Below are 19,060 nucleotides of genomic sequence, written 5' to 3' on the forward strand. Positions count from 1 at the left end.
GGCAAAAGAAAATCTTTCTGCTTTTCTTCACTTTCCTGGAGTTCTGAGCATAGCAGATCACCTTGATCTCCACTAATAGTATGGTGTGTGTGTGTGAGAGAGAGAGGGAGACAGAGAGAGAGAGAGAAAGAAGAGGATGTTTACATCAAAATGTCCCTGTAACACATAATCTGCTTCCATGTTCGTTCAGCCTTCAGAGCAGAGCTGCTCGGTAGTGCGAGGCCCATGTATAGCAAGGAGAAAATGGGTCCCATTTGTTGTCTGCAAAACAGCCATCTTACCTACACCTTCTCCCCCAGTAGTGAATGAAGGGGTTCACTTTATTTGACATGCCATTGCTTCAGAGGACGGCACTATGAATGGAAAATGTGTCACTTTGTATATATATATATATATATATATATATATATATATATATATTTCTTTCTTCCTAGTAATAGTAAATAACATAGCAGATTAAGGGAATTTGCCAAACTACCGAAATTGTTGCTTTTTCCAAACAAACCTCTGCATGCAGGATTGCGCCCAGAATTTGGCATTTATATTTTATGCATGGGCATAGGTCACAGTATTCATTGCATTAAGTCCCTTTAGCTCATGTAGATACATGCATCTTTGTGCTTTCCAGGAATACCATGACAACCTTTCTAAAGTGACAGTCCTATGATCAAATCATCTTTGCCTCTTCTTCTCCCCCCCTTCTACTCCCCCCTCCTTTCTGCATCTCTCTCCCTCTGTCTCCCTCCCTCTCCCTCTCTCTCTCTCTCTCTCTTTCTCTCTCTCTCTCAACTCTAAATTCACTCCAGCATACAGATCGGAATGTGGATTGATATCTCATATAAACATGTGTTTATTTAGAAATTGGGGAGAAAGCATAATCCTGTATTTGCGGGGAAGTCAGTTGGGGAAATCCACAGGCTGAATAGAATTGGTGGGATTCTGGGAAATGGCTCAGAATTGAAAGGAGAGGGTGAAGCATTAAGAGAACTGAAAGGAGACTTACCTAAAGCACTTGAGGTAGGGCTGGATCAAGGGAATGGGGCAATGCTGGGAAAGCATATTCTTCTGGGAGATGTAGGCTTGATAGAAATGAACTCGGCGACTTACTTGATCATCTGAAAGATCCCATTTCTATGATTATTTAAAAATAAGAACTTACAAATATTAGAAAAATCAGTTCCAAGCTATACATATTCATCAGCCACATTTACAGAGAAAGGGGTTTAATTGTGTCCTAATCTTATTTAAATTGTTAACTATGAAAAATATATTGCTAGTTGGCTTTCTTGTATTTTTGATTTTCTTTTCCCTTCACTGTATGGAATAAAATGTTTGTTTTTGGAATTTGAAGGTCTGGAATTTGAAGCTTACACATTATTAAAAGCACGCCTTGGCCACCACATCTCAGTATCATTGCAGTGTTTTCACAAGATGCTCGGGTGTTTTCCTCTTGCGAGGGTTTATCATTCATATTTTCATTTACATTACGTTTGTGACTGCAATCCCTATTCAGAGTTAGCCTCATCCTGTTCATTTCACTAGGTTTAAATGTATAGGGTTGGGCTTGCATGAGTTTTGTTGTGGTATATAGGGCTCCTCCAGATGACCTACTCAGAAAATAATCCTGATTTTCTTGCATAAATCTTACACAGAGGTTAGACTGTGCATGTTCTTGACTGAGCTTTTGTTCTGATTTGTTTGTGGGGAGGTTATACAACAGTGAACATTCATTCTAATTTGCTTGTAGGGTGTTTATACATCTTTCCATTAATCATTTATCCACCCCACACTTTTCAGTGCATTTCCTTGCCACTTTCCTAAGGATTAAGGGGAAAATTGTTGTGTTAGGGTAGCAGAGCACTTTAATCCACTTTAATTGCACACATATACCTTTCCATTATGCACTTGGATCCATCCTGCAATATACCGACAGTCTGAAGGAGACCATAGCCTGTCACCTCGAAAGGCATGAGATTTGTAGAAACAGCTGAAAATATGTTAAAAATAAAAAATAACCCTGTATAAAAATCCAGTTTCCAAACAGCAAAAAATTTAAGAATCCTGTGCCCTTAATTCTCTGCCTATTCCTTCTCTCTCAAAGTTGGAAGGGACCATGAGAGTTACCTAGTCCAACCCCCTGCAATGCAGAAACCTTTCACCCAATGTGGGGCTCAAACCCATGACTTTGAGATTAAGTCTCATGCTCTACCAACTGACACAAAGGGCCAGTCTATCTGAAGGGCTGGTTTAAAGATATGGGAGAGCAGGTGCCTTGAAGCTCCCCATCAACAATAGACTGAGCCGGCCACCTTGCTGCATGATGGTGAGATATACTGCATTCCTATTTACATCAGAATAATTATTTCTAAATTTGCATCTATACCTATACATTAGCATATGCTAGTTTTATGGAAACCTGTGTCTCCCTCTTTTTGTCCTTTCTGGTGATGCAATTCCTGTTTGGGGCCAGTGTATAAGTGGCCAAATAGAGAATTGACAATGCTTCAAACAGAGGACTAACTAAAGTCAGACAGATCACCACCCCATATTAAGTGTTGGTGGGTTTCGGTTAGGAAATGGTGAGTGGAATAAGTTAACCCAGTGGTTCCCACAGTGGGTGGTGCAGCCCCCCTGGGGGTGGGAATACCAAGGGCAGGGTGAGGGGATAGCAGGGCCAGGCTGGAGGTATAAATGACTATCAGACATTGAAAAGCTGATTTTAGTGAATCAAGTTCATCAGTTTTGTTGAATTAATTAAACTAAAGAGATTTAATTGGATTTTGAATAAATGTGCAATTAATTGTTACTGTCGTGAATTTTATTGTGCTATCATCTTCCTTGGTGAGTTATGCAGACCATTATTCTGAAAAATGCTTTTTGCAGGATAGGAAGCACCAGGGATGAGTTTATGGAACCAAAGGGGCAGTGGCCCAAAATGGTTTGAGAACCACTGAATTTGCCCTTATTTCCTTCCCAGGCACTGCAATCCTGATTCAAATCTCCTGCCCTCAGCTGTTCTTTGTTTAGAACAGGCATCCCCAAACTTGGCCCTCCAGCTGTTTTGGGACTACAATTCCCATCGTCCCTGACCACTGGTCCTGTTGGCTAGGGGTGATGGGCTTTGTAGTCCCAAAACAGTTGGAGGGCCAAGTTTGGGAGTGCCTGGTTTAGAAAGATCCTAGCCACATTTTAAAGCAGTTTGCATTAGTGGTTTTCCAATTCCCCTCTACGGTTCATTCTCACCACAGCAAATGGTAAGGTAAGCTTCTGCTTATCTGGATGCAGCTGGTGCCAGGTGGCAGTGAGGTTGGGATCGTATGGGTGCACTAGCGAGACCAATCCAACACTCTCCGGTACTCCCATATTGCCCTGGCTTTGATGCCTTCCAGTCCTAGCACTGGAATCAGCAACTATGCAGGGGTCAGGAGGGCAGCTCTGTCCCACCACTTGTGCTGTTACTGGAGGAAAGATGGAAAAGCAATTAATCCCCTAACGTGCCATTCTAAAGAAAACCAGTGCATCTCTCTCACACTCTCTTTTTAAAAAAACCTTGATCCCATGACTGTTTGCAGTTAAAGTGATCTATTCCTACCTTATAGAGCTGTCTTGTATCATGGCACCAGAAAGTGGGCAAGTGCCCATATGTTGTCTAGACAACTCACAATGCTGTCACCAGAAGAGAGTGAGATTGACCTGTTCCCTAGGCCACAGGTGAGCACAAGGGAGATCAGGATCTACTGGGAGATCTCTAAATGATGTGAAGCACACCAAGAAGGCTTTCTGACTCCCAATTGTTTAGCAGTGATGAAAACAAAATGCCCCCCAAAATTAAACTGCTGAAATGAAGAAGGATGGGGGCGGAGGAAGGCCAGTTCTTGTACTTGGAACAAATTCAGTTTAGTTCAGTTACTCAAAAGCAAGTTCTGGACTCCAGCTTCTTTAATTCTAAAGGTACTGGTTAGTGGTTCTTAGTATTCTAGAAAAAGGCTTAAAGCCTGAAGTCTGCTCACCCGCACCTTCCAACATTTCTCCAATGAAAATAGGGATGTCCTGAGGAAAAGTGGGACATTCTGGGATCAATCCGGGACTGTCCCTGGAAAAAAGGGACACTTGGAGGGTCTGCTCACCCCTGGCCTAGGCAATGGAGACATAGAAATGTGTTTCCTTCCGTGTGTGTGTGTGTGTGTGTGTGTGTAATGGGTAAACTTCACTTAGCTCCATTCTTTCCACCCCAAAGTATCAATTAATCCAAACTGCCGTAGAAGCAAGCTGATTTGACTAAAGCCTAAAACTGAAAGCACATGAAACGAGATGCATCAGCATTTCTGAATATTGCTAATCCTTATTGCAAAATAATTTGACAAGGCCCTAGCAGGACAGAAACCAAGAGCATCCTGGGGATGCAGAATGCAGAAACTCCCTACCCAACCCTTTTTGATCAAGGGTTCCAATGCTTTTATGGAATTATCTCCATATCTGAATTTCTTCCTGGGTTATGAGAGTACATAATTATGATTTGCACAGTTTGCTGTTTTCTGTTTACGTCTTTTTCCTTAGTTTTCATGCAGGTTACCAACCCTCATATAACTTTGATTAAAACACCACATGCATTTTTTAAATCTGTGTTCACATGAAGCTGTGCTCACCAGTAAGCTATAAAATGTTGGGGGAGAGGTGAACAGGAAACTTAAGCAAACTGTATTTCAATTTCTGAAATTAATTTTAGGGTTCCCCACCCCTATTTTGGCCAGAACAGAGCCAAAGTAAACTTCATTCCATGGAGCAAAAAGTAGTTTGAGTTAGCATTATAGTTGGGGCAAAATAACTGAGTTATTCTCACCACTTCCATTTTCACTGAAAATGTGATAAACATAAAAATCAAAGAAGAAGGAGTTATAACCAATTTTTGTATAAGTCATGGATGTGGAACATTTCCCAGAGATTTCTTTTTGGGCAACCACTTTTCAGAGGACCAAGTTTCTTGCTGCACATGGTAGGAGGGGCCAGAGGCAAAAGTAGGCAGAGCAGCAAATGTAAATTTTACCTTTGTACTGTAGGCTACTTTCTACACACACTCACAGAACCCTCTCTGTCCTCCATCCAGGCGAGCAAGAGGCTTGGCTGGAAGGACACATTCTAACCAGGAAGAAACACTCAAGAAGGGTGTGAAGTAGAGTCTGAGAGATGTGTGGCCTGGAGAGAGGGGTGTAGGCAGCCTTGGGAAAGGGGTGTGGCCTGGGGAGAGTCTCAAGGGCCTTGTAGAGAGTTATGGAGGGCCACATTTAGCCTTGTGCCTAAGGCTCTCCAATTCTGTTCTAAGATAATGGAACAAGAGTTTAACTCACAGAAGGACCCCTTCAGACTTCATGGAAGGGCCTCTTCTGTAAGTGCAGGACAGCAGTGTCCCTCCATTCATTGAGCAAAAACACAGGACCCCCCCTCCCCGTGTCCCGATTTTCCAGGGAAAGTCTCAGCCTTACAGAAGCCGTTCCAATTTCTAATTTGATCCTGTACAGTCCTACTTTCCCATTTGATGTTCCTCTTTTCATTGGAGAAAGGGATGGAAGGGATGGAATAGGGTGTCTCTATTTTTACCTGAGAAATGTTGGAGGAGATGAAAACAGTGAACAACAAGCCAATGTCCCCACAATGCCCTTTTTGTTGTATATAGTAGTTGATCTTCATGTGAGGAAAAACAGGATGAACGGCATCTCTATGAAATCTGTTTATCTATATGAACCAGTTGGTTCAACATCATTTTTAAGAGCACTGGAGTTTTCATCCTTAAATTTTAATTTTAACCTGAAAAATGGAATATGTGGCTTTCCCTCCTTCTCTCTGTACCTTTATATTCTTTAGAAACGTAGTGTTGTATGTCTTAAAAAGAGATGTTCGTGTCAAAAAGATGACCTGCTGTTTGGGGAGGGAGGAGAGAAGAAATCATTAAAAGAGATTTCTCAATAATCAAGGACATCTGTGATCCTGTACTGCTTGCAAAAGCACAAAGGGCCTACTGCTCCCCTGCCAAAGTACAATGTCTGTGATCCCTCACCCCAAAGGGAAAATAAGGAGAGAAGGAGAAAATTATGTGACAGGAGATCAGCTGCTCTCTGCTTCTTTTTTTAAAAGCCCAGGTTGTTGCTATTTAACATATAACCCTCTGACCTTACTGCTGTGGCTGCTTTGAAACACCAAGCTATTTAATTATGCAAATTACAAACAGAGAAAAACATCAGAAGAATCTGCCTAGAAATTACCTCGTTTGACTGGAAATTAGTTGGCTTATTTGAACTTACAGGACGTTGCTTTTCAGTGTTGAATTCTGGCTTGGTGCGTTGGTCTATTTGCATTATCTTACATCTCTGTGGGACGCTAAAAAGTGTTAAGAATTAACGGCTGAAGTAATATCTCATCTATTATCCTTACGCCTAATTATTTTTAAAGATGTGTCCTGTAGTGGGCACTAATGAATGGAATTCTCCTCGAATCCTGGTGCACACAGAGCAAACAAACAATGCATATCCATTTCACTTGTCGGTGAAGGCAGCGGTGCTATTAAGCCAATGTAGCTGTCAGCAATCTCAGGAGCTTGCCATTCAGAATTTCTCTCTCCAAATAAGCTAATTCTTTTGAATCTGACCAAAGTGGACCCAAGCTTCTGGAAGCTTTGTGGCACAGTGCATTTGGAAGCCTTTAAATCCTCCCTGTTGCTTTTGCTGGTCTTTCTGGTGGTTGGATGGTGGATATGATAAGATAATTGTGTGTATCTTTTGGACCCTGGTGATGCCCTTCTATATTAAGGTATACAAAGGTATACACATCCATACTACTAAAGAGGAAACAATCTCTTTCCTGACTTCATTCACAGAGCCAGTGTGGTGTAGTGGTTAAGAGCAGTAGACTCGTAATCTGGTGAACCAGGTTCGCGTCTCCACTCCTCCACATGCTGGGTGACCTTGGGCTAGTCAGGCTTCTTTGAAGTCTCTCAGCCCCACTCACCTCACAGAGTGTTTGTTGTGGGGGAGGAAGGGAAAGGAGAATGTTAGCCGCTTTGAGACTCCTTCGGGTAGTGATAAAGCGGGATATCAAATCCAAACTCCTCCTCCTCCTCCTCCTCCTCTTCTTCTTCTTCTTCTTCTTCTTCTTTCTCTAGGAATGCCCACACGGAATCTATTTTGGGGCATAAGAACATGAGAAGAGCCTGCTGGATCCGGCCAGTGGGCCATCTAATCCAGCCTTCTGTTCTCATAGTGACCTGCAAGTCAGCCATGAGCGCAACAGCACTCCGACTCCCTGTGATTCCCAGCAACTGCTCTTCAGAGGCATAATGACTCTGGCCATGGTGGAGAACATAGCCATTGTGACTAGTAGCCATTGTCAAAGTGTCCTAATGAGCTTTGCCTTTCAAGTGTGTATGACCTGATGAAAAATGCTGCATCTTAAATTGCACGGGAAGCCGGTAGTTTGCAGACCTTACTCCCACTCCACATCCTCAGGGACTGTTTGAGCGGGTCTGCAAAAGTGGCCTCTTCTAGAACCATCTTCTGGAACTAGCATGAGAGCTGCAACCAGCATCCATGGTGCCTTCCACTCCCTGTGCCCTGTCCCTGGAAATAGCCCAGTGGAAGCAATGCTACATGGGGATGGAGAGCCCAAAGACTCTCCTGTAGGATCTTCTGTGGGTTTAATAGTTTTGGGGAAGTCAGTCTGTGCATTAGATTATGACATTCACCAAATCTGAAACTGATTTTCATGGTAAAATTATGTTCACTTGCTCTTTGCGAGGTAGAGGATCTGCGTTGCTGCACTTAGTAAATAAGATCTCTAACAATTGATCTCAGAGCCTAAAAACAAACAAACCCTGGGATTGGGTGCTCTGCCATGCTCAGCAATGTGTTATGGCATAGAACTGCACAGTTCTCTATATTACTCACTGTATATGGCAATTTCTTCCAGTGCTCATATAGAGAGGCAATGGGAATCCACTGCTGCCATTCCATTGTAAGTGCAAGATTAATAAAAATATGTGTTTCACTAAAATCAGGTTTACAACAAAACAGCCTCTCTCTCTCCCCCTCTGTGTGTGTGTGTGTGTGTGTGAGAGAGAGAGAGAGAGAGAGAGAGAGAGAACTCTTGGCATGTTGCTGCAATGTATATACAGTGGTGCCTCGCAAGACGAAATTAATTCGTTCTGCGAGTTTTTTCGTCTTGCGAATTTTTCATCTTGCGAAGCACGGTTTCCCAAAGTCTTCAAAATCACCAAAGTCTTCAAAAACCTCAAAAAAGGCTACCACACCGCGTGCTATGAGTTGCTCCTCAAAGTCACCCTGGGTATTAACGGTTTTAAGAAAAAGGAAACAAACTTGCAAGACGGTTTCGTTTTTCGTCTTGCGAAGCAAGCCCATAGGGAAATTCGTCTTGCGAAGCAACTCAAAAAACGAAAAACTCTTTCGTCTTGCGAGTTTTTCGTCTTGTGAGGCATTCGTCTTGCGAGGTACCACTGTAATAAAGACCTTGTTGCTCCACCATTACTCAGTTTAAACCTCAATGTAATATGTAGCAAGGTAGATATGTAAAAGTAACTTACAAGTTTCTGTGAATATATGCTAAACTTAGGCACGCTTAGATATCCAGCATACTAAAATGCAATTAAAGTAGCCTTGGAAATGAACTAAACAATCTAAGGATAGCGTCTGTGCTGTTAAAAAGCTGTAGGCCATATGGCTGGTAAAAAATAATCGGCCATATGGCTCAGGACATACTTTGACTTTTTTGTGTAAAAATACGCTTGAAACTTATTCCGTCTGTTGGTTGTTTTGTTAAGATTTATTCTCTGGCTATATTAAAGTTCTGATCCTGTAACAAAACCTTGTGGTGCTAGTTCTCTGAATAAAGGATCCTGAACGCTTCTTTGCCATCATTAGTTATTAGTCCTTATTAAATAGTGGGCATTTCATATTAGAGACTTAGAGCAGATCCACACCATACAATTAAAGCACATGTCTTTCCCCCAAATAATCCTGGGAATGGTAGTTTGTTAACGGTGCTGGGAATTGTAGTTCTGTGATGAGAAAGTACAGTTCCCTGGGTTCTTTGGGGAAAGTCATGTGCTTTGAATATACTTTAATTGTATGGTGTGTTCTGCTTTTAGGTTTTGCTCTTACACAACTTCAGGGATGCCCTTTCTTCCCACTGAACAATGTGGAATGGTGGTTGAGAGGAGATTACATCAATTCTTTCCTTCCCAAGAAGACTCACATACTCCTTACCACTTTGTGTCCACATAGATTCTTTTAGTGCAAATGCATTCTTCTTTTGCGTGGCCTAAATTTCTACTTTATGTCCCACCCATCCCTTTCCTCTCCTTGCTTTTAAACTAAGCTCAGGTCAGTGTCGTGCACTTCGCACAAGACTTCCTGTTTTATTTTTAATCACAGAGAATACCAAGGCTTGGATTTTATTTATTTTCCAATTCTGTCATGTACAATCAAGAAGAAAAAATGCACAAAATGAAGAATTGTTAAGTCTTCTTATGCATTTTTCAAATTTTGCATCTTAGCAAATATAAAGACTGAATTCATGCCAGATATGATCAAGACATTGCCAGCAATTCCTGTTTACATGGATTTGCAAAATTTCCATCCAAGAAAGACAGGAAGCAGAGCAATTGACTGTTCTTCAGAATACTGCAGTTGCCTACATGATAAAATAGCACCTAAATGAAGAGTGCCTATTTTGGTTGCTTCTGCATTAATACCCTTTTATCACAGCCATAGCAATGCTTTTCCACCATCAGGAAAGTTTCGCCCAATGGTATAGCATTATATTGTTCATCATTGTCTACTCAGAGGTAAATTTGTTCAGCAAAGGTAGTTTCTAATGTTCTCGTGGGAGTCTGTACCACTGTTGAACAGCTCTTACTGTCATAAAGTTCTTCCTGATGTTTAGTCAGAATCTCTTTTCCTGTATACTGAAGCCATTGGTTCGGGTCCTAGCTGCTGCAGGAGGAGAAAACAGGCTTGCTCCATTCTCTATGTGACAGACTTTTAGATATTTGAAGATGCTTATCCTATCTCCTCTCAGTCTTCTCGTTACTGGCTAAACATACCCAGTTCCCTCAACCTTTCCTCATTAGGATTGGTTTCCAGACCGTTGATAATCTTGCTCACCCTCCTCTGCACACGTTCCAGCTGGTCAATATCCTTCTTAAATTGCCGTGCCCAGAACTGGACACAGTACTCCAGGTGCAGTCTGACCAAGACAGAATAAAATAGTGCTATTACTTCCCTTGATTGGGACACTATACTTCTGTTGATGGAGCCTACAATAGCCTTAGCTTTTGTTGCTGCTGCATCAGACTGTTGACTCATGTTCAGCTTGTGGTCTACTAAGACCCCTACATCCTTTTCCCATGTACTGCTTGCATGTGAGGTGTCTCCCATGTTCTATTGGTACAGTTGGTTCTTCCTGCCTAAGTGTAGAACCCTTACATTTGTCCCTATTGAAATTTAGTTTGTTGGTTTTGGCCCAGTTCGCTCCAATCTGTTGAAGTCAACTTGAATTCCGATTGGTGTCATCTACAAATCTGATGTCAGGGACTGGCTGGACACTGAAGAACAGTGGCTGAATTCTGATGGGTGGACACCGGGAGTAGCAGTGTTGGAGACTGGATTGGATGAAGGGATCATTGAACTGTGGGAACCTGTAATAGTCAGGAGACACGAGTAAGAGTCAAAAGAAGCTGCAGGACTGAAGAGTGAACAACAGGAGGAGAACAGCAGGAGAAGGGAGAGATTGGTGAGGTTGATGTAGAGTCAAGGGCTTCCACACTTCCTCCTCCTCTTGACCCCACCTCTCTTGCTCCACTGTCTCCCAGGACCAGAAAAGGATTGAAGAGGGAGGAGCAGAAGGTTGCATGTAGGTGGAGTCTGCACCTGCTCGCACGCAGCTCAGGTGGGGGAGATACGTAAGCTGAGCTCGGGAGAGGAGCCCCTCTGTTGCAGCAACTGCCTCATCAAGTGCACACATTGGAGTAGCTGAGATATGTAGGACTGATGGACATACCTTTCCCTAACTTGTAAGTGTATTTTTGACAAGTCAATTTCTCCCTCTGGACATTCCTTGCCTGATAGCGCCTTGATACTTGATGAGCATCCCCTCAATACCTTCATCCAAGTCGTTTATAAAGATGTTGAACAATGACGGGCCCAGGTCAAAACGCTGTAGTACCCCACTCTTCCCTTTTTTCCAGGATGATAAGGAACTGCTAGTGGGTTCAGTCAGTCAACCAGCTACAAGCCACCTAACATTATCTCACCCTGTCCACATTTTACCAGCTTCTCCACAAGAATATCATGGAGGGCATTGTCAAAAGCCTTACTGAAATCAAGGTACACTATGACCAGGTATTCCCCTGATCCACCAAGCTTTATCTATATAAAAAAGAGATTTGTCTGGCATGAAGGAAAGAAAGAGAGAGAGAGAGAAATAAAATAAAAATCACCCCACTGCCCCCTCTTGGCAACAAAAAGAAACTTTCATTTTGAAGGAACAATTACCCCCCAAAGCTTCCATTGCATTTGGCCTGTCCACATTGTAGAGACTAGTATTGCAAATATGTTTTAAGAAAAAAGCTACAGATCAGATCTGAATGAACATGAGGACAAGGCAAGGTAGCACTGGAAAAGTATGATTTAACAGTAATAGCATGTAGACTCCTCATTTAAACAATTAACATATGATGTCAATTCCAGAGGAAAGGGTAGTGTTAGGAGCATGCGCAGGCCCCAAGATACGTATTGTATCTGTATGTGTGTGGTTTTAAAAATGTCAATCAGTTTCTGATTCACTCTATGCTGTCACCACAACTGTCTGCACTTTTGGTTCAGAGCCATTCTGTATGAAACAAGGCTGCGCTCAACATTTACTACAACGGGGAGTCTAAAAATGGCTATAACAGGTTTTTTGGCTAAAGTGGATGAAATTTACAGGCACAAGAGCCCCTCCAGAGAGGATTAAGTCTGCCAAATTGCAGACCAATAGGTCCAGGGGCTTTTTGTGGGGGGAAATAAAAGTCATTCACTTTCCTCCATAATCCCTTGCAAGAGTTTGTCTCTTGCTCTTTCATACTTTATAATAAGTAAGAAAGGGGGCCAAGTGGTGTGCATTTTTCCTTGTACTTTTTGCAAAAAAATAAATAAATTGCAGCTTCACACTATAATTTTCTTTCTGGTTCTATTTTTCCTTTATTTCAATAGTTCTAAAGTTCTGAAGAGCTCTGATGAGAGAGAGAGAGAGAGAGAGAGAGAGAGAGAGTTAGTTAAAGGAGAGCAACATAGGATTTAAAACAAATAAAGCCTTTAACTTTTTTAAAAAAATCCTCTGCTGCACTTTAACAAAAACAACCCAGAACTCTTCAGTGTTCCACAGGCCACAAGTGGTCAGCATAACTTCTTGCAAAGCTGTTAGACCTAGGGAAACATAGATCTATAGAAAATCATAGACCTCTAAGATTCAGAAAAGCACAGAAAAAACATTACGACATGAGGCTTTGTGGTGACCCTGATCTGACTGGGGTGGGGGCTATGTATATTAAGCTTGGACTCGTAATTGAGGAAAGACCCCTGAATCACCTTGATTTGCCTCGTGATTCAGCCCCTAAGTAAAGCCGATGCACACTCTGATGATACATTGCTGAAATGTACAGGTAAATGCCTCAAAAGAAGAAACTCATTGAAGTCATGAATGGAACACCTGAAGCAATATCATTGTTTTAGCAAACAAGGTGTAGACCTGGCCAGTCTCTGGTTTTGAAGCCATCGGGAGCTTCTGTAACTGAGCCTAGCAAAGTAAGATCAGGAAAAACTAATTAGTCAACAGTTTGTCAGCATCTCTGTAAGCTGAACAACCTTAAATTGTTGTCCACCTTGTTTTGTGTGTGTTTGTTGTTTGAAATGTATTGCTTAGTGTACATCTCCCGAAAGTTCTTTCTGCTTCTTCTTTCAGCATGTTGTAAATGTCAGTTCGCACATCACCTACCTACCGGCTTCCTCACTTCTTTTCCAGCAAGAGGAGAAACTGCTGTAAACATTTCCGTTGTTGTCTTAGTTGCATTTGCTGGGCAAAGGTCATCATGCTCTGATTTAGTGTTTTCAAATAAGTGTGCCCTTTGGTGCCGCATTCTATTGAGAGACAACACAGCCCAGGCAGGAGAGTTCAGCATGGCCACTAATAAAACACAAGTGCCGCTTTGTCAGGCCATGAGCGATTACTTGAACAAGTGCCAACCAAGAAACCAAACATTAGAGCACAGCTCTTCAGACCCTCAAGACAAAGGACCAATTGACTTTCCTCATTAGTCGGTGTGCCAAACATGCAAACACAGTTCCCCCTCTGTCTTTGATGCTCAAACCATGCCAGCTTGTTAACATCTTGGGTGGCACCATGGTTTACGAGCCTGTAATGATTATTATGTGGGGCAATTATTTGGCCCTAATTGAAATGATAGACCAGTCCTTTAAATGCCTCCACGGAGCATCTTTCAGACAGTTTATAAATTCTGACTTTCCTCTTATAGACTTTGGCTGCATGGCATGCATGAAAACCCCTCCCCTCCCCGCTCCACTTAACCTTTAAAACTCCCAGCTTGTGAATGCAGCCCGGGACAAAGGTTGTGCTAATGTAGGTGGCCGTCGCCAAATGACTTTGGCAATGCAAACATAAATCCTGATGCTTAACAGAAAAGGTCGTTGTTTAAAGTTTCTCCATTTTTTCCAGTTTGGCTTGCTACCCTGTAATTGTGAATCATAACTAAAATATGCACTATAATGATTTCAATATGCAAAATATTTTCAGACAAGTCAAAAGGTATTCTAGCAGATTTCAGTTTCTTTTAGTTTTCTTTTGCACATTTATTTTGTATGAATCTCATTGATGAAGTAAAATCACAATTATACAAATCTACTACTTGCTCCAATGGAGTTGGGCAGGATAATTGACACAAGATTTGTTTTATAGTCTTTCTTCCCCTGCAAATCTACATAATTAGAAAATAAGGATTCTTTACCCATTGTTTCCACACCTCTATCATACATCATTATGGATCAAAGAGGTATAATCTCACCCAGCTACACTTTACACTTACAAAACACAAAGTCTACAGACATGTTCCCATTCACTTCAATGGACAAAACACTTCTCTAGACACATTCCTTTGCATGTGCAGAACTACACCTCCCAATGCCTGTGGAGAAGGTCTTTGGCTTTATGGAAGAATGAATGCCTTGAATATGAAAAGTCTGAGATTCAATCCCTGGCATCTTCATGGCAGAGATCTGATATCCCCAAGAGCTTTTGCCGGTTACTGAGTGAGATGGACTGACTGTCTGACTCATTATAAAGCAGCATTCAATGTTTCCTATGTGATGTGAACTTGGGCAAATCACTCTTTCTTAATTCTAAGCTTCCTATCTGTAAAACTGAACTTAAATTACCTTACCTAGGGATGATGTCAAAATAAATTATAGTATTAAAGCCAATAACATAATTGAAAATGCTTTGTAAGTTGTATTAAAAAATCAAGCATAAAATATTTATTTTAGCAATAATTTATATAGCAGTTTCTGTAAGTCTTTTCAAAGAGAACACAGATTTACGTACATTTTCATTAGCTAATGTTAGTGTAATGTGTATGGGTTGCTCGTGCGTAAGTTGCCGCCTCTCCAGGCTTTGTTGCCTTGCTAAACCTTTCAGTCTGGGCAGCCCTTCACTTCGTGGCTGCCTCAGTCGCTAGCAGAATCCGTCAGTGGGCGTTTCTTAAATCTTTTCCAACATAAAAGTTGTTTGACACCCAGTCTCCTCCTACTCTCTCTGCGCGGAAGTCTTCTGCGCAGGGTGGGCGTGGATAGCGGGGGACCCGTGCTCTCCCCGCTGGTGTCCGGTGAAGAGTCCTGGAGCCCTCTCGCCGATTCCCCCATCAGCCCCTCTTTATCCCTGGTGTTGCGCTGATTTGCTTCCCCATCTGCGGAGCTGCCTCTCTCCCTGCTGGGCCCTTCTCCAGCATCATTTGAGAGCCTTCCCTCCGCCTCTGGCTCCGATGTCAGTTCCCTGACAGTTAGGTATAGATGCAAATTCAGAAATTATTACTGTAATTTAAATGGAAAAACATCTTACCATACTAGGGAAGATGTGACCAGGTGGCATGTGTTTCTGCTCAGTTTGCTGTCCAGCTGCTAAGTGTTGGTGGTCATCCAAGACTGGATTTGGATCAGACAGCCCTCCAAACAGAGGACTCCCTCAGACAGAGGACTGACCTCTAACAACTCTTCAAACAGGACAGATCTCTGTAAAGTAGGATACACGGTCATCCTAATATTTATCATAATTAACAAAGGACAAAATTGATACCTAACAGCAACAACACAGCATCACTTCACCTGAAGGAAGTTATTTTATAGATGCATACTATCAAGTCTGTTAGTATAGCAGCTATACAACCAGCCTTATTCCAGACAAACTGAGCTCTTCCTAATAAGGTTTAGAAATGTGCCAAAATGACACAGCAGCAGTAGCAAAAAATGATATAATCAAATTATACATTATCCTCCTTATTCTGCTTTCAACACATCACTATGGAAAACAAATTGTAAGTATAAAAATCACCTTTTGCCAGTTTTGGCATTATGGAAGAAAACAACTTTTTAAAAATCCCTTCTCAAATGTAGATGATTATGTCAGCATGCAGGCAAAATGAAGGTTGAAGTTATAATATTTTTGTCACTTGATCTCGCTTGAATTATTCATGAGCTTTTGGCAAATTAGCTACCAATTCAATACAAATCCACTCTCCTAGTTTGATCAAGTTGTACTCTTATTTTCTATTGCCAGGTAGAGCAAATGAGCATTTTGGCTGGGGTTTATTTTGTTGTTATTGTAGCAGAGAAAGCATACTGTGAAGTGTGAGACTTTCTTTTGAGAGATTCCACTTCACAGTCAGCTGAAATTTTCTGCAGCAAAACAGTTGGTGGCAAGTTAAATTTAGAAGCCCTGTTAAAAAGAATAGAGATCTGTCCTTAGACTGTGGGTGAGAAGATACATAATGTTGTTATCACAGGCACAACAGCAGTCCAACGGCCTTGATCAGAGCACACTCTGCTCCCAAAGAGCTACATCAGATCAGCGAGAGAGAAATCTCAAGGCTGGTTCTTTCCCCTCAGTAGTCCACCACTTCATTTTATTTACTTATTTTGGAATGAACTTCTGCTTCATCACTGCTGCCTGAAGGTGTTTCTCGTTGCCTGTCAGATTTCTTCTTTATAGGGCTAAAATGTATAGAGGCTAGTCAACACATCAGTTAGATCAGGGTAGACGATATGGCATCCTCCAGATGATGGACTCCTAGTATCCATGACCATTTGCCATGCCAATTGGGGCAGATGGGAGCTGTATTTCACAACATCTGGAGGCACCACATTGCCTACCCTGGGTTAGATTGTTCCAAATTCCCTTTTAAGATGAGGAGGAGGAGGAGGAGGAGGAGGAGTTTGGACTTGATAGCCTGCCTTTCACTCCCCTAAGGAGTCTCAAAGCAGCTAACAATCTCCTTTTCCTTCCTCTCCAACAACAAACACTCTGTGAGGTGAGTGAGGCTGAGAGACTTCAGAGAAGTGTGACCAGCCCAAGGTCACCCAGCAGCTGCATGTGGAGGAGCGGGGAAGCGAACCCGGTTCACCAGATTACGAGTCCACCGCTCTTAACCACTACACCACGCTGGCGATCCTATACCCACTCACCTGTTAACCCCATTTGAACTTAGTGGGAAGTAAAGGTAAAGGTAAAGGTAAAGGGACCCCTGACCATTAGGTCCAGTCATGACCGACTCTGGGGTTGCATCGCTCATCTCGCTTTACTGGCCGAGGGAGCCGGCGTACAGCTTCCGGGTCATGTGGCCAGCATGACTAAGCCGCTTCTGGCGAACCAGAGCAGCGCACGGAAACGCCGTTTACCTTCCCGCTGGAGCGGTACCTATTTATCTACTTGCACTTTGACGTGCTTTCGAACTGCTAGGTTGGCAGGAGCAGGGACCGAGCAACGGGAGCTCACCGCATTGCAGGGATTCGAACTGGCAACCTTCTGATTGGCAAGTCCTAGGCTCTGTGAGTAAAGATGTATAGGATTGCACTATCAGTTGATTTAAAAGGTGTAGCTGGTGTGTGTGCACGCGCACACACAGACTGTATCCCTACTTGCTTCATTCACAGCCCCCCATTCACAACCCCTCCCCTATCCCTCTGCCTCTGGTCAACCCTCTCCCCCACCCACAATATACTGAAAGAAAGTGAAGTGATTTCTGTTTTACCCACCTCAAAGTTGTAAAATCTGCCCTTGCAGGAGGATGGTTGCACCTGTTGTTCTGAAAGTTGGCCGACTTCATCCCCTCAGAAGGGGCAACCATGTCTGTGAATTGCATCCCACTCTGGCAGATTTTTTTTTTTTTTTAAGTTAGCAACTTTTTCTTTAAAGAGTCAAACAAAAATATTTCAAGTTTCCCTGAATGAAATTGTGGTTCTACCTACAATTTAGCAGCCTAAATTAAGCTGGGTTATTTTTATTTCCTTTACATCGTGCTCTTTCTCCAATTTCTGTAGGGTGCTTCCCCATTTTATACATATCCAAATTTAAAAATCCCACCTCATGCCCATGGCTGGTAGTAGAGAAGTATAAGATTTTAAACAAACAGATGTCCATTTGGGAAAACCTTGCCTCTCCCCTTCCATTCCAATGGTTTCATGGGCCCTCTTTTTACCAAGCTTTTCAGACAAAGCATTTTTAATATGTGATCCATCTGTACTTGCCTATATTTCGTAGATTTCCCAGACAGAAAAACAAAAGGCAATAAAAGTTGTCCCCCACCCTGCAGTTCATTAAATTAAATGGAAGTTAGTATCAGTGGCCCTGAACCCGAAGATGATATTTACGGAGGATTCTTTCCAGCTTGATGCAATTTATTGTGGGATCTTGCCCACTGAGTTACTGGCCTTTACACTATGGCTCTGGTCCAAAGGAATAGATAAATTAATCTTGTAGCAAGTATACTCATGTACTATTGATTGGAAAGGAAACAGGTGACAGATTCATAGGAAAGCAGTGCTTGCACCAAATGGAAGAGATGGGAAACAAACCCCCCAAAAATAGGTCTTGAAAAGCAACTGTAAATTAAGTGTGAGGATGAAATGGACAAAAGGCCTGCTTGCCTCGACTGCCACCCTAAATTATTGTGACACCCTCAGCATCATAAATTACCACTGGATCTTTATCTGGGCTTATTGAGAGACTTTTATATCAAGTACAGAGAAGCAATAATTTTGTTAGAATGTAGAAATCAGCACTTTCCTGTAATTATTGTTTCAATATATAGTTAATGTCTGTTTAATGTCAACAGGAAATAGTATTTATTTGTCCATCTGCCCCCACCCCCACCCCACCCTCGATCCTTAGTATGCCATTTATTTCTGGCCAAAACAAATATGTAGAATTGAGCACAAAACACTTAATATCATTAATATATACTGTTGTAGGTTTTGCAGGTCTTCTACAATGTAACAAGATTCTTCATACCAGAAGACTGCCATGAGCAGAGTGAAGGAAGGGTTTAGTGGAAAATGTGTCCAAGACATGGATGATAATGACAGAATTTGCTTCAGGGAATTCTGGAAGCATCCACCTCCCCCTGTGAGAGCAAGATTCATGGTTTACGTGGACTTTTGTACTGATCCAATGGGACTCTTCTTATTTCCTTCTGTTTATAAAACACTCCTCAGTGGTCAAGTTCACAAAGTGAGCCACAGGCGTCAGTGAAGAAGCAAACCTTCAGCACAATGACTTGGTCAACTTTTGAGGAAATGGCTATATTCCCAGTATTGTTTATTTCTTTCCCTTTATGAATCGCTAGATGATCTGCCAACTCTACAATTCCGTGATTCTGTGATTCACCAATAAAAGCACCAATAACTTAAAAAAAAACAGCATAGAAAACAACTTCATAGATGAAATTTCAAATCTA

At 42.0% G+C, this 19,060-nt stretch overlaps 2 long non-coding RNA genes across 4 annotated transcripts in view; one reads left to right on the forward strand and one right to left on the reverse strand.

Annotated features, from left to right (window-relative positions):
• LOC308481381 overlaps positions 1 to 19,060 on the forward strand; it is a 277,693-nt gene that overhangs the window by 148,864 nt on the left and 109,769 nt on the right. The gene's annotated exons all lie outside the window — the stretch shown is intronic.
• LOC308481415 lies at positions 10,362 to 18,243 on the reverse strand. 2 transcript variants are annotated; one of them, XR_013988654.1, is made up of 3 exons: positions 17,361 to 18,243; positions 15,172 to 15,341; positions 10,362 to 10,702 (listed from the first exon to the last, which is right to left on the reverse strand). It is a non-coding gene; the product is annotated as an uncharacterized lncRNA (long non-coding RNA). The 2 variants fall into 2 exon arrangements; XR_013988655.1 differs by lacking the exon at positions 10,362 to 10,702 and adding an exon at positions 12,377 to 13,227.

The sequence above is a fragment of the Podarcis pityusensis genome, assembly GCF_964106645.2.
Source record: "Podarcis pityusensis genome assembly, chromosome: 7".
In the NCBI taxonomy this organism is placed as follows: domain Eukaryota; kingdom Metazoa; phylum Chordata; class Lepidosauria; order Squamata; family Lacertidae; genus Podarcis; species Podarcis pityusensis.